This window comes from Zootoca vivipara, chromosome 14 (genome assembly GCF_965207765.1).
Source record: "Zootoca vivipara chromosome 14, rZooViv2.hap1.1, whole genome shotgun sequence".
Taxonomy (NCBI): domain Eukaryota; kingdom Metazoa; phylum Chordata; class Lepidosauria; order Squamata; family Lacertidae; genus Zootoca; species Zootoca vivipara.
The window spans coordinates 5,815,722-5,831,061 of NC_142597.1; the positions used below are offsets into that span (position 1 = coordinate 5,815,722).

General features: G+C 44.1%; 1 long non-coding RNA gene across 1 annotated transcript; it reads left to right on the forward strand.

Moving 5' to 3' along the window:
• The first annotated feature begins 1,623 nt into the window (after positions 1 to 1,623).
• Positions 1,624 to 8,149, forward strand: LOC148683467 (uncharacterized). Its single transcript, XR_015947020.1, has 3 exons — positions 1,624 to 1,678; positions 4,429 to 4,554; positions 6,650 to 8,149. It is a non-coding gene; the product is annotated as an uncharacterized LOC148683467 (long non-coding RNA).
• Positions 8,150 to 15,340: the final 7,191 nt, after the last annotated feature.

Here is a 15,340-nt window from a genome sequence, read left to right on the forward strand (position 1 = left end):
GCTTAAAAACCACCAGGGAAGGAGAGTCCACCACCTTTCATGGGAGCTTGTTCTGCTGTCAATCAGCTCTTACTGTCAGAAAGTTTTTCCAAATGTTTAGTTGGAATCTCATTTCTTGTAACTTGAAGCCATTGGTTCGAGTCCCACCCTCCCGAGCAGGAGAAAACAAGCATGCCCCCTCTTCCATGTGGTAACCCTTAAGATATTTGAAGATGGCTATTTGAAGGTAATGGTATATTTGAAGGTAAAGGTAAAGGGACCCCTGACCATTAGGTCCAGTCGTGACCGACTCTGGGGTTGCGCGCTCATCTCGCATTATTGGCCGAGGGAGCCAGCGTATAGCTTCCAGGTCATGTGGCCAGCATGACAAAGCTGCTTCTGGCAAACCAGAGCAGCACATGGAAACGCCGTTTACCTTCCCGCTGTAGCGGTTCCTATTTATCTACTTGCATTTTGAGGTGCTTTCGAACTGCTAGGTTGGCAGGAGCTGGGACCAAGCAACGGGAGCTCACCCCGTCACAGGGATTCGAACTGCCGACCTTCTGATCAGCAAGCCCTAGGCTCAGTGGTTTAACCACAGCGCCACCTGGGTCCCTGTTTTACCTTTACCTTTTATCACATGTGCTCTCAGTCTCCTCTTTTCCAGGTTAAACATACCCACGTCCTTCAAGAGCTCCTCATAAGGCTTAGTTTCCAGACCCTTGAGCATCTTGGTTGCCCTCCTCTGCACATGTTCCAGCTTATCAACAATCTTCTTAAATTGTGGTGGCCAGAATTGGACACAGGATTCCAGGTGTGGTCTGACCAAGGCAGACTAGAGTGGGAATATTGGTAGTGTTACTTCCCTTGATCTGGACACTATATTTCTGTTGATGTGACCAATCTAAGAGCAATAGTGAATCTATGGCCCTCTTTTTGTGGCTGTTGGGAGTTGGTGTCCAGCAACATTGGAAGGGTCACGGGTTTCTGAACTCTAATCTAAGATTTATATACAGTGGAACCTCTACCTCTACTCATGTCCACAATCCGTTCCGGAGGCCCGTCCTTATGACGAAACAGGTCGCTGGGAGAGGCGCCGTTGTGCGCAGGCATGGGCGGCAATTGCCTGCTTCTGCGCATGCGCGAAGAATGATCACAGCTTCTGCGCAGGCACGAATGGTGATTGCTGCTCCGGTGTGTGCGTGAACAACTTGGAACATCCGCAAGTGGAGGTGGTTGTAAGTAGAGGTTCTACTTTATAGAATTAAATTGGTGGTAATTTACATTTCATTCAAAAACCTAATGGGATACTGTGAGGTTGCAGCCAATGATCTCCCACCTTAGTCCTCTTGACTCATTGCAGAATAGTTATAGGTAACCTAATGTGTTTAAAGTTACCTGAAGGGGAATACTGTGCATACCTACCAAGAAGTGAGTGAAGTTACAAGTAAGAGGTTTCCAGATTTATGTTTTGTAATGAAAGCTGAACATTCAGTGAGAGGAGTTACTGCATTCCTGAAAGATTCACCCCCTACGGCTGTTATGGAAAAAAACCCTTGAAGAAGAGAGCTGGAAGGATCCAGTTATGTCTAATATTTACTCTAACTTCTGTTACCTAACTATGTTTTGTCATTGTTATTTTCAGAAGAATAAAGACCTCTCAGCACCACTGGTAGATATTCCGGAAAAACAAAACCCGGTAAGAAAGCAAAAAAAATCTTGAATTTATTTATTTTATTTATTTTTTAAAAAATCTTTGAAAAATTTGTGGGGGGAAATTTCAAACTACATATTAGCATGCCAGATAAAATTGTAGAATGGTAGAGTTGGAAGAGACCACAAGTGTCTTCTAGTGCAGTGCAGGAAACTTTTGCCCAATGTGGGACTCGAACCCCTGACCCTGAGATAAAGAGCCTTGTGTCTTCCGATTGAGCTATCCTCAGATATGTTGATATTTCTGGGAGAAGCACTTGTATGTGGAGTGCAGGGCCAGCCCACCCAAGAGGCCAGGTGAGACAGCCGCTTCAGGCAGCAGGATCCACAGAAGCAGCCGGTCTGGATGTAGATCTTTCTTCCTCTCTTGTTCCTGACATAGATCTTCACTCACCTCTTCTTTCCTGGTGAGGAGGGTGACACAATTTTGCACTTTGCCTCAGGTGCCAAAATGTCTTGGGCCAGCCCTTGTTGAATGCACCAGTGCTATTTTTAAAAAAAGAGGTGCTGGAACTCACCACGAATGTCTCCCTTGTTCTCTTGGAATGGCAATGGCACCCACCTGAGAGGTGTAGGAACTGAGTTCCAGCTGAAAAAAGCCCTGCATAGTACTGTGGCATTTGGGTGCCCTGAAATAACAGTAATTCATTATTTTTGAAATAGCATTGATCTGAGATAGTAAACTGTCTCTGAAAATAATTGATGTTAAGCTGAGACATGCTCCAGCCAAAGTTAAGTTATACTAATATCATTGTAAATTAGATATGCATAACTTGGACTTGACTGACTTTCTGGTTTCAAACCACGTGTTATAAGTTGTCCAGTGACAATTTCTCCCACTTCAGTACGTGATGTAACATGGGGATGGAGAACCTTTGGCTCTCAATAGGCTGTTGGAGTCTCCCTACGATCAGCCCTAACCAGAAGGACCAAATAGACAGGGAGATGAGAGCAACACAAGCTCCACATCTCAATTTAAATAGTCACCTGAAATCTACAAAGTGTGGATCACTTTACAGGAAATATGTGAGAAGAATTGGACTTACATTTTTTTAACATAAAAAAATCTACAATGCAACAGTGGGGATATCATTGATGTAGTAACATTGATAAGTGAAGCAGACTGCCGGTATCAGGATTTAATTGGGGATCACGAATATTACTGTGCTTGAGAATGTCACATTGTTAATAAGTGTCTGATCTAATTATTGGGATTTTATAAGTCCAGAGCATGTTGATCTCTCAGAATTAACATCTAGCATTTTTATATCTAAGGGAGTGCAGACTGTTTTAAGTCTTGTGTTATATTTGCAGCAATTGTATTCAAGAATGAACATAACATGTAGATATGCTCTAGTAGTCTTTCTGCTAGTATCTTAGAATCTTTGTTTTGATATCATAGTTGTGTCTTATATCCAATATAGCGCTAAGCAATGGTCCAATCAACAGAAGGATTTGCAGCTGCAAAACAAGACCCCTTTCCCTCCATGCCCCTCTAAATCTGCTGTGAAGCAGGTTTGGGGAGAGCATAGGACATGTTGTGGAGGATGAGGAAGTCCCATTATACAAGGGTAAACCTTTATGCTGATGGGGTAGTTGCTTATGACTAAATTGAAAACACAGGACAGAGTAGTTCCATTTTGTTATCATGGTGAGGATTACTTAGCTGTGTAGGTCAGGATGAATTCCTTCCTGTGCTCAGGGCTTGTTCAGGATCTACATCTCTATTCAGACAGAATTGGGGTTCAAGCAATTTCCCCATGCTATTTGTGGGAGGCAAAATTGGGGGTGTGGACATGCTGCCAGGGCAGTCTCGAGCAGGTCGGGCACCCTGGCGCTGAGGGGTGGAGATCGCTGTGGCGCCCCTGCCCTCGCAGCGCGCAGCATGGTTTCCATGCGGCTTTGCCGCCCAGCGCCCCGCCTACCGGCCCGGCACCCTGGCGCCCCGCACCACCGGGACTCTACCTAGAGCCAGCCCTGTGTGCTGCCTTCCCTCCATGTTCTTAAGATGCAAAAGATTGGCAGCACAGGAGCAATAGTACTGCCTGGATTAGGAGCACTGGGGAGAGCTTAAAGCCTCCACCAGTGCTCCCAGTTCATCCAAAACTGATGTTCCTAATAAGCTCCTTAGCAGCAAAGGAACACCAATATTTCCTGCATTCCCCAGCCGGTGGCCGATCAGTTGAGCGGTTAGGAAAGGTGAGTGAGTCCTGCCCCTCCGGCTTGGCGGACTGCATTTAACATGTGACATGTGGTCTGGTCACCTATGGAGTAGAAAGAGATGCCCATTATTTAAGATTGAACATTCTGGAGACATTTTAAATCTGGATCACAGGTGTGGGGAGAGGAATGACTGTGAGATGAAATACCCGTACTAGTTGTGAAAATAGCAGACATGACTCATCTGCAGTGGTGGCACCAGAAAAAAAGAAGAAGTATTTGTTGGCACTTTGTTGGTGGGAGAGAAAGAAAAATAATAGCATAAGTTGATGACAGGAGTTCAAAAATGGGAGGGGACGGGGGTCAAGCTCATTGTTTGGGGGCCCCTGCCCTCCCTGCCTCTCAACCGGTGCTACCTATGATCATTTGGAGTTTCTCAGGTAAAAGCCCTATGGAGATGAATGGAATTTTAACCAGATTAGGCTCTGAATTCCACAGCTATGCTGTAGTGCTGCCATATTTAACAATGGTGTGTTTAATCTGACAGATGACCTTAAAATAATCCTCTCATTTCAGAAACAGTGTGAAAAGAAAGATTTGAAGACATTTAACAATTCCATGGATTCTGTGCCTCAGTTCCACGAATATCATAATCTTAGAAGCAGCCTTCATGAACTTGCCAAGAGGTGGCATTCACAGAATGTAAGTAGATCTGTTTCAATTTCCTCTTAAATACTCACATTAGGCATAACTCAATGGGTATATCAGGGGAAGTCAATGTGGTTGGACCATCAGCCCCAGCCAGCATGTCCAATGGCCAGAGGTGATGGGAAATGGAGTCCAGAAACAGCAGGAGGGCACAACAGGAGGGCACTACACTGGCTGCATCTGAAGGATAGAGTTGTTACTAGTTTTGGCCTTAGTGGCAGAAATTGGTGACTCTTAGGCTGGATCTAGAAACATCAAAGAAGCATTTCAGTTTAAAGCGTTGTAAATCCCCTACAAACAAAAACTCTTGACACTTGGAAAAGGGTGGAGGAGGGAACCAGTATCAGGGAGAGTTCACTGGCCCTTTACCTGGACTGGACTGGGGAAGCTTGACCACAGTAGTTCAGGCACCGGTGACTTCAGAACTGGATTTTTGTAATGTGCTCTGCATGGGGCTTCTGGATCTGAAAACTGCAGTTCCTGCTGAACGCTGTATCACAGCTGAGCAAGAGTGAAACCCTGCCATTGTAGAAGACCTCTGCTCAGAGATCTGCTCTGGTTGTTGCTTGTTTCCGGGCTAAGTTCAAGACGTTACCATTATTACATAAAGGTCTTGGCACCTTAGGGCCAGCTTAGGTGAAGATTCACCTTACCCCATACATTGTTGTTGTTGTTGTTTAGTCGTTTAGTCGTGTCCGACTCTTCGTGACCCCATGGACCATAGCACGCCAGGCACTCCTGTCTTGCACTGCCTCCCGCAGTTTGGTCAAACTCATGTTCGTAGCTTCGAGAACACTGTCCAACCATCTTGTCCTCTGTCGTCCCCTTCTCCTAGTGCCCTCAATCTTTCCCAACATCAGGGTCTTTTCCAAGGATTCTTCTCTTCTCATGAGGTGGCCAAAGTATTGGAGCCTCAGCTTCACGATCTGTCCTTCCAGGGAGCACTCAGGGCTGATTTCCTTAAGAATGGATAAGTTTGATCTTCTAGCAGTCCATGGGACTCTCAAGAGTCTCCTTCAGCACCATAATTCAAAAGCATCAATTCTTCGACGATCAGCCTTCTTTATGGTCCAGCTCTCACTTCCATACATCACTACTGGGAAAACCATAGCTTTAACTATACGGACCTTTGTCGGCAAAGTGATGTCTCTGCTTTTTAAGATGCTGTCTAGGTTTGTCATTGCTTTTCTCCCAAGAAGCAGGCGTCTTTTAATTTCGTGACTGCTGTCACCATCTGCAGTGATCAAGGAGCCCAAGAAAGTAAAATCTCTCACTGCCTCCATTTCTTCCCCTTCTATTTGCCAGGAGGTGATGGGACCAGTGGCCATGATCTTGGTTTTTTTGATGTTGAGCTTCAGACCATATTTTGCGCTCTCCTCTTTCACCCTCATTAAAAGGTTCTTTAATTCCTCCTCGCTTTCTGCCATCAAGGTTGTGTCATCTGCATACCCCATACATACCAACACAATTGCTTTGCTCTATGGAACTGTTCATTTCATGCTGGGATGCATGGGGTATATGGTGTTGCTTTCATTGTGTGGTGTGGATGTGACTTAGGCCTAAATGAGCATCACAATGCAGTAAGACACTAGGGGATTAAGAAACAGAATTAGCACCTCCATTCAAAAAAGTGAAAGGTTGAGAGACAGTGGCTTTCCCAGTCAAGTAAATACTCGCAGTATATTTATTACAATTTCCATCTTTGAAAATAAGCCATGCTGAAGTTAATTTCTACTAGTTGTAATTAAATTTTGATGCTCATTCACTGACCCATCTTATGAGCGTGTGATTGCTTTGTCACTGTACCCCAGCTAAATGAACTGCTGGTTGCGGAGACCACACTCACTAAAGACTATTATTACTTGATGGTAAAAGTCAATTAACAGTGATTTTTTGATTACAAAACAAGCAATTATTTAATGTCTCCGTGTGCATGCATAATAGCTATGTTAATCACACTCATCAAATGAAAAATCTGTTGTAAGAGCAGATGGGTACTTGATATCACGGACTCCAATTCACACCTGATCTACAACTTTGGAATACCACATCTTTCAACACCAGTTTTCTTTTCTTTTTTTAATAAAAGGAAAGTGACCAGAATTGTAAAACTTCAAAAGGAAGCCCCAAGCAACTATTGGAAAATCTAAAAATATTTCTGAAGGGACTGCATGATGGCAAGCGGTTGAAAACAGAAGCAAAGCAATGAGATGAAGAAAGTTTTTCAAATGCTTTGTTACACATTTTCACTGAGCCAAGTTTTGTGAAGAAGACCAAATGCTCCGTGCATCTTCTCCAAGGAATATGGAATTGTATTTTGGCTTTATTTATTTATTCATTTGATCACCCTATACCTACAGAAGTTGTTTTAGGGCAGTGTGACCAGTTCCCCCATGCAGGGGGCAAGGGGCACCTCCCTCCCTCCCAAAGCCTAGTTAGTGCTTGGTCAGCTTTGAGAAGGAAAAGAAGAAGAAGAGGGCTCTAGGACCCTGCCAGAGTCTCATGCCTGATTCCCAAAGCTTAGTGCCTCCCCCTTGCCAAGCTTTGGGAAGGTGGCTTTGGGCTGGGGCCCCACTTCAAATGTTGGCCTCGCACGGGATACCATATTACCAAGGTCCATCCCGGATACCTAGCACTTTTAATTTTTGCTTAAATTTTATTTATTTATTACTTGTTTGTTTGTTCAGTTGCTGTTTCTATAAACAGGAAGTAGCATTTCTTTCAGTGGGTGAATTTTGATAATCCTGCTTTAAGCCATTTTGAGTTTGTTTGTAGTTTGTGTGTGTGTGTGTGTGTGTGTGTGTGTGTGTGTATACACTGTGGAACTTTGGTTTTCGAGCGTCTCGGAAGCTAAATGATTCGGAACCCGAATGCCGAAAACCCGGAAGTGACTGCTTCCATTTTTGAATGAGCCTTGGAAGTCTAATGGCTTCCAAGGCGTGTTTCTCCATTTTCTCAATGGAATTTGCTGACCGCCCATTGCGCCTCGGTTGTTGGACATTTTGGAAGTTGAACGGTCTTCCAGAATGGATTACGTTCGACAGCCGAGGTTCCACCATATAATATCTATGAAATACAAGGTTGATCTTAAAATGTACAGGCTTCACAGATTGTGGCCAATGGCATAGAGGAGAACATGGATAGCTCAGCGGTAGGACAACTGTTTTGCATGCAGATGGCTTCAAATTCAATCCCTGGCATCTCCAGGAGAGCCACTACCAGTCAGTGTAGACAAATACCGAGTTAGATGATGGTTTAACTCAGTATACGGCAGCTTTCTATGTTCCTATGGATAACAGATACTTCAGGCATATTTGTATATTCAGGCATACCCTCATGTTGTAGGTTAAAAATAAGTCCATTGAAAGATTTATATGTGAATGGAAAAAGTGATGTGCCCTATTATTATTTATACTATGGATTTTATTTATGCTATGCAATTATTTATTTTGTATGCAATCACTCCTTTATGCTTAAGAAAACCAAAATAAAACTAGTATACGGATACCAAATGTAAACCATGCATTTCTTGAAGGGTTTGTAAATGGCTAGTGGAGTGCATGTGCCATTGAATAAATAATTTTGCCTAAGTACTGTTTTGTTTTTATTGTGAGAAAATATTGTTGTTGGCGTCCGTGGACAAAGAGGAGAGGTGAGAAGCACTGGCCAAGGGAAACACCAGAGGAGGAAGGCTCAGAGTCAGGGGATTGGTGGTGGGACACTGGGAGGAGGTCAGAGGGAGGACATTGGGAAGAGGGGATGGATGCTGAAGGGGCAACAGGCTTTAGTGAGCAGGAAGAACCTGGTGAAAAACCTCTGGGTTAGGAGCACTGAAGTTACCTTCCTGGGCAGTGTGTATGGTTGTCCTGGGCTGGCCAGAGGGCAAGACCCTTGGCGTCACTGATGTGCTCCAAAGGAAAGGAAAGCAATACACTTGGCATAATATTGGCTGCAAGAGTTGCCTGAAGCAGGCATACAATGCATCTTAGGGACTTGTGTAGGGTTTACTCCTTAGTCTTTTTTCTCCTGAAGATATCCTGCAAGGCAGTGGAGGTTTAGGATCAGAGTTTCCCTTCTCCTAGATGGGCTACATTCCCAGGTTGATGATCCCCACCTGCCCCCTCACTTCCCACTACAGCACATGCAGAAACCACCTTCTTGACCATTGGACTCATTATTGGTCTCGTCTCCTCAACCTGCTGGAGCCTGTCTTCACATGCATGGGAAGCCCCTAATTCACTAAGGGTTGGAGACCCATAAGCTACCCTCACCTGGTTTAACCGGCCAGTCAAAGCCATTTCCCAGGGTGTGGCTGCTGTCACATGCTGGCAGATTTTAGGAGCCACAGGTGGAAGCTGAGTGCAGGGTGGAAACCAAAGGTGGACAAACTATCCCAGCACAACGTGTCCCACACCAGAGGAACTATTCCTCCCCTAAGACCCCATACACCCCTATAAAATCTATATACTATGATAGAAATAGAAATACTTTATTGTCACTGTACCACTTATTTACAGTGAGATTAAACGAGCCCCCCCCCCCAACAATCTCTAAGTCCTTGTTACACTCTGGGTGCTGTCATGCGACCACCAACCCTGAACGTCAGCTGCAATGTTGCTGTCTTCCATTCAGCAGCCTCACAGCCCATGGGTGGAAACTGTTCTTTAACCTGTTGGTGCGGCTTATCATGCTTCTATATCTCCTGCCTGAGGGCAGGAGATTAAAATGGTGCTGGCCAGGGTGTGAGTCATCCCTGAGAATGTTCCTCTACTGAGGCAACGGTCTCCCGCGATAACATCTAGCGGACTCAGGGGACAGCCCGCGATATCGTGTGCTGTCTTCACCACCCTCCGTAGGGACTCTCTGTCCATGAATGTCAAACCAGCATACCACACCGTAATGCAGTATGCGAGAACACTTTCTATCATGGACTGATAGAAGGAAATCATCAGTTGCTGTCCAACCTTGTTCTTTTGCACGACCCTAAGGAAATGAAGTCTCTGTTGGGCCTTCCTAACCACCTGGGCTGTATTGACCTTCCAAGTTAGGTCTTCACTAAGATGGACTCCCAGGTATTTAAAGGTAGAGACTCTCTCCACACAGCCCCCCCCCCCCAATATACAACAGGGCTAGCTCCCCTCTCTTCCTCCAAAAGTCCAACACCATCTCCTTTGTCTTGCCAATGTTTAGGTGCAGATTGTTCTCTGAGCACCATGTGGATACCTTTTGAACCTCCCCCCTGTATGCGGATTCATCTCCGCCTGTAATTAAACCCATTGTGGTGGTGTCATCAGCAAACTTAATTATTGCAGTAGATGGGTCAGATGAAATGCAATCATATGTATACAACCAATACAGGTATGGACTTAGCACGCATCCCTGTGGAGTGCCAGTGCTGAGCTTCAGGGAAGTAGATGTAACAGGTCTAATCCTCACTCTTTGTGTCCGATCTCTAAGAAAGTCTTTAATCCAATCCAATCACAGAAGTTAGAAGAAAGGTCCAGGTCCCTTACCTTTCCGATGAGAATGTCCGGAAGGATGGTATTGAAAGCTGAGCTATAATCAATAATTGTTGTTATTTAGTCGTTTAGTCGTGTCCGACTCTTTGTGACCCCACGGACCATAGCACGCCAGGCACTCCTGTCTTGCACTGCCTCCCGCAGTTTGGTCAAACTCATGTTCGTAGCTTCGAGAACACTGTCCAACCATCTTGTCCTCTGTCGTCCCCTTCTCAATCTTTCCCAACATCAGGGTCTTTTCCAAGGATTCTTCTCTTCTCATGAGGTGGCCAAAGTATTGGGGCCTCAGCTTCATGATCTGTCCTTCCAGGGAGCACTCAGGGCTGATTTCCTTAACATATCAATAAAAATTTATGATATATATATTTGTAGCAGGGCTTTTGCAGGATAGTACTTATTGACCCTTGCCTTTTCAAACATGATTTTCTTCTCTAACCACATTTCATGAATTTCATATTGTAGAGATGGGATGAAGATCATCAAAATTATTATTCTGGGAAATCCAGAATTCATTAGCATTTTAATGCACATTTCCCACAATATTCACATTTCTGCAAACAATTTCCCCTAATGCCATGAATTTAGGTAAGCCATTTGCAGTGACGTATTCATGTTAATGCACTTTCCTCACTATTATATATGCATTTTTGTATACACTTTAAAAAAATGGGGAACTGCATCACAACATTTTGAAGAAATGTGAATTTCAAAGGATAGCAGAATTATGGTTTGCCTATTGTTCTGGGAAGAGTAGATTTCTAAATTTCTCCCCAGCCATAGATCCAACCACAGTGACAACTCTTAAATCACTAATATAACCGTTCTTTGATTCATTCTCCACACATTTATCAGCAGCATCAGCCCTGGTCTTGTGTGCCTTGGGGTCAATGACAGCATCAGGGCCTAAGTGGGAGTATCTCTTCCCCAGGTCCCTCCAAGCTGAAACACCCCCCCCCAAGAGCTTCAGGGTGCTCATCAGTGTGGGCTGCGCTTCTGTTTCACTTGAATCCTTGCTTGAAGCTGCTAGTGATGACATATGGTGAAACCATAGTCCCAGATGGAACCAGTTATTTCTCCTGATCCCATGATAACACAGAGCAGTAAAAAAAAAATGCTTCCTTCCACAGATGGATTTAGAATGAGAACCAAACACTCATCCTCAGTCCTGCATGACTCGGTGTTCAGTGAATGGGGAGGCTGTAGCTGCAGCTAACAGCTACGGCTGAGGGATGCTGGGCAGCCTTAAACAGGTGCAGCCATGCTTCTGCATGATTATTTGGATGGCACAAGGCAGTCAACAAGTGGATAGGAATAGGTTTTTCTTCTTCTGTCCCAATATTAGAACTCAGGGGCATCCAATGAAGATGAATGTTGGAAGAGTCAGGAAAGACAAGAGAGAGCCCTTCTTGAAGCAGTACATAGGTAAACGGTGGAATTTGTTTCCACAAGGTATAGACCAACTTAGATGGCTTTAACAATGGATTAGAAAGACTCATAGTGGATAAGGCTATCAATGTCTACTGGCCATAATGACTATGTTTTACCTCCATTGCTGGAGAGTATACACCTCTGAATATCAGTTCCTGTGAAATTATGAGAGAAGAGTGCTATTGCAATCATGTCCTGCTTTCACGCTTCACACAGGCATCCGGTTCTTAAGTTCTTTAAATAACTGTGGGCAATTATGCAAAAGCAGACTTGAAGTTTTTGTATTTCAGATCTTACATTTTTCCAGGAAACTTTTTCAGGAGGATCTCTGAGGGAGACAGTCAATGTCAATTGCTAGGAATTGGAGAGAGTGACTTGCACTAGGGTTCTGCTTGCTGGCCCTAATAGGCATCAAGATGCAGGATTTTGGCTTGATACAACAGGGCTCTTAGAATCATAGAGTTGGAAGAGACCACAAGGGCCATCCAGTCCAACCCCCTGCCAAGCAGGAAACACCATCAAAGCATTCTTGACATATGGCTGTCATCTTCTGTTCCTAACCAGTTAATGCTTTTAAAGCAGAGGTAGGGGAACTGTGATGTTCCAGACATTGCTGGACTGCAACTCCAGTCATCCCTGACCAGTGGTCAGGCTGACAGGGACTGAAGTTGTAATCGACCCACTTCTGGGGGCCCACTAATTCCCCACCCCCTTTCTATTGGGTGGAATCAAAACACATAACACAATGGAAACATCATTTTGCTTGCTTCCCCCCCCCCCCAAATCTCTTTAAGGCAATGATCATTGTTGAGTCTCATCAAACATCTATTGGCCATGCTGTGCAGATTTTTTGTTTTTTGTTTTTAATCCTACTGGGCACAATCTAAAGAATCATCCCCCCCCCAGACAACCCTGCAAAACAAACAAACAAATAAAAACATCCTCATCATTATTTATTAAATTTATATACCGCCCTATATCCACAGGTCTCAGGGGGTTCACAAGATAATATTACAATATAAAACACAAAATACAAAATCAAAATATAAACAGAAACAGCTGAATTAACCCCCCCAAAAAACCCCACATTAAAATAGTTTAAAACAATTTATAACAAGAAGAAGAAGAAGGAGAAGGAGAAGGAGAAGGAGAAGAAGAAGAAGAAGAAGAAGAAGAAGAAGAAGAAGAAGAAGAAGAAGAAGAAGAAGAAGAGGCACAATTAAAAAGCAGTTTAAAAGAATAAATGCCTAATTCTTGTTTGGGAATCAGAAACATCAGAAAACATTCCCTGTGCTGCACTAGAGTGGGGACATTTTCTGCACTTCCTGATTAGTATTTTCACTGATTAGGATGCAGATAATTCCACTGATTAAAGTGCTCTTGGCTATTTCAGAGTGTCACATAAATATACATGAATGCATTAGGAGGGGAAAAAGAGTAAACAGACAACAAAAACCAGATCTATTAACACGTTCTATTTAAAGAAGGGTTATATAAGACAGTTGGCTGCCTTCCGTGGTGGCTGCTCAGTTGTGGCTGATGCCCATTTGAACTGGTATGGCATAAGGCAAGGAGTCGAGCAGTAGGTGGGAGCCAGATCCAATGATAGCCAGAGCCAACTATTTCTAGTTTTGTTCCTATCTTCTTCCTTTCGAAGTTCTACAAAGGTAATAGTGAGACTGAGGAGGAGGAGGAGGACTACAACCCTCTGGACCAGTTGTAAGCAAGAACACAGGCAGGTGGAGGCTGAGGACAGATTGTGTTTGGATGGGCAATGCCCTATTTGCAAATTGTACCAGTAGGTGATTACCCTCCCATCCTGTCATCATTCGCTCCCCCAGGAAAAAACAACAACACCTTATTCTGAAGATTTTCCCATCAGTAGCTTCCTCTCCCTGTTCTACTGAATGGTTCCTTCCATCAGCAGTCACTGCTGGATGGCACCCACAATCCTGACCACCTGGGAAAATGTAGAACAATGTCTGCAACGATCTTTTACAAAATGCCAAATGACAGAAGATTTTCAAATTTGGATTTGCAGTCAACATTTGTTCACAGAATTTGACATCAGAATGTCAGGATTGAAAGCTGACATCAACACTGAGAATTTTACCCCTCCTTTTGGTCAATCTAAGTTGATTTTTCCTAGTTGGCTAAGTCAATGAATAAGGTTAATATAAAATTGAATCAATTACCTTGCAGACAATCTAAGAGATGCTGTCACATACTAATTGCTCCCCTATAGCGCCCAATCTCTCCTACTACATGCCATGTTTTCAAATGCTACAGTAACTGCAACTACAGCTGCACAATAACATCCACATTCATACATTATGTGAATTTCAGGGAAATTTTCAGTTAAAAAGTGCATACTAGGGGAAATTCACATTTAAATGCTGGTGAGTTTTCATGACATTTAAAATGAATATTCACAAACCGATGTCAAAATGTGGAGAACTGAATTTAAGACTAGAAAAATGAGAAACCGAGAGAAACAAAAACCAACCAATTTGCCAGTCCCTGCCCTTAGGTTCTATTTGCAGGCTTCCTATAGGTTGGCCACCATGAGAAAGAGCATGCTGTAGTAAATGTGCCCTCTGTCTGATCTAACATTTTCATAGGAATGAATAGAAATAGTAGCAAAGTATTACAGCATATACCGGTACAACAGTTCATTCAGATTAATCACTGAACTGGGAGTTATAACATTCTGGGAGTTCCATCATTGCTCCATCCCTGCATTCATTCTCCCATGTTGTCATCAGTAAACTCTGGGGCCTAAAGGCCAGATGCATGTAACAGCAAGACAATGCACATCACAGATGTTTCCAGTTGGCAATCTCCTCTATTAAATGATGGGAATGTACACAAGCTGTGTGTGTATGTCTCTTTTTAAACACTTATGCATGACTCTGCAGCCCCCTTGATTATTTATACTTCCTGATCTGAAAAAGTTTGTATTGTGAACTTCACAGAAAGTCTTGTGTTTATTGTTTTAGCAAACATATGGGCTAGAACATAGGAAGGGGTGAAATATCCTCCAATTCATAAAAGACCCAGCAGGTAATGTTATCCTCCTTGACCCTTTCAGTTCTCTACTGTCCACTTTCATTTCCTCACCTTTTCACACCTTGCAGCATCCACAGTGTGTCTCTTTGTTGTTCACTCTCAATAGCAGAAATCTAAGCCTTGGACTTGGAATGTCAACATACAAAGGATAACAAGAGCTCTGCTGGATCAGACCAAGGTCTATTTGTCTAGCATTCTATTTCCATCAGTGGTCAGGCAGATGCCTCTAGAAAACCCAGGAACAGTGCATGAAGGCATTTTGCCCTTTGCTTTTATTGAATGTGTTCTGTTACCCAACACTTCCATGCTATAAGGCACAATATCATTACTGGTGGGGAGGACTCAAAGGCAAAAGTGCATAGAGCAATAAACGCAAATGTCACCATTCTATCCCGGAAAGCAAGAGCTTTATCAGAGGACACATTACAGCCAGGCAACAGGCCCAGCTCTAGGGGTAGTCTTGGTGGCGCGGGGCGCCAGGGCGCCGGGCTGGCAGGAGGAAGCCGGGCTGCATGCTGCACCCACCCACCAGGGCGGGGGTGCCGGAGCGATCTCCGCGCCACGACGCCAGGGCACCCAACCGGCTTGAGACGGCCCTGCCAGGCAAAAAACATTCCAGGAGGGTACAAAGCAGTGTATGGGAGGGTATGGCCTGGGTGTGTGACCCAGGAGGGGGGGGGCTAGGGAGAGTGCTGAGGGCCAAGTAGAGAGGCCTGGAGATTTGCTCTGTCCCCTGAGACCTCCCTCCTTATTTTGATGCTAAA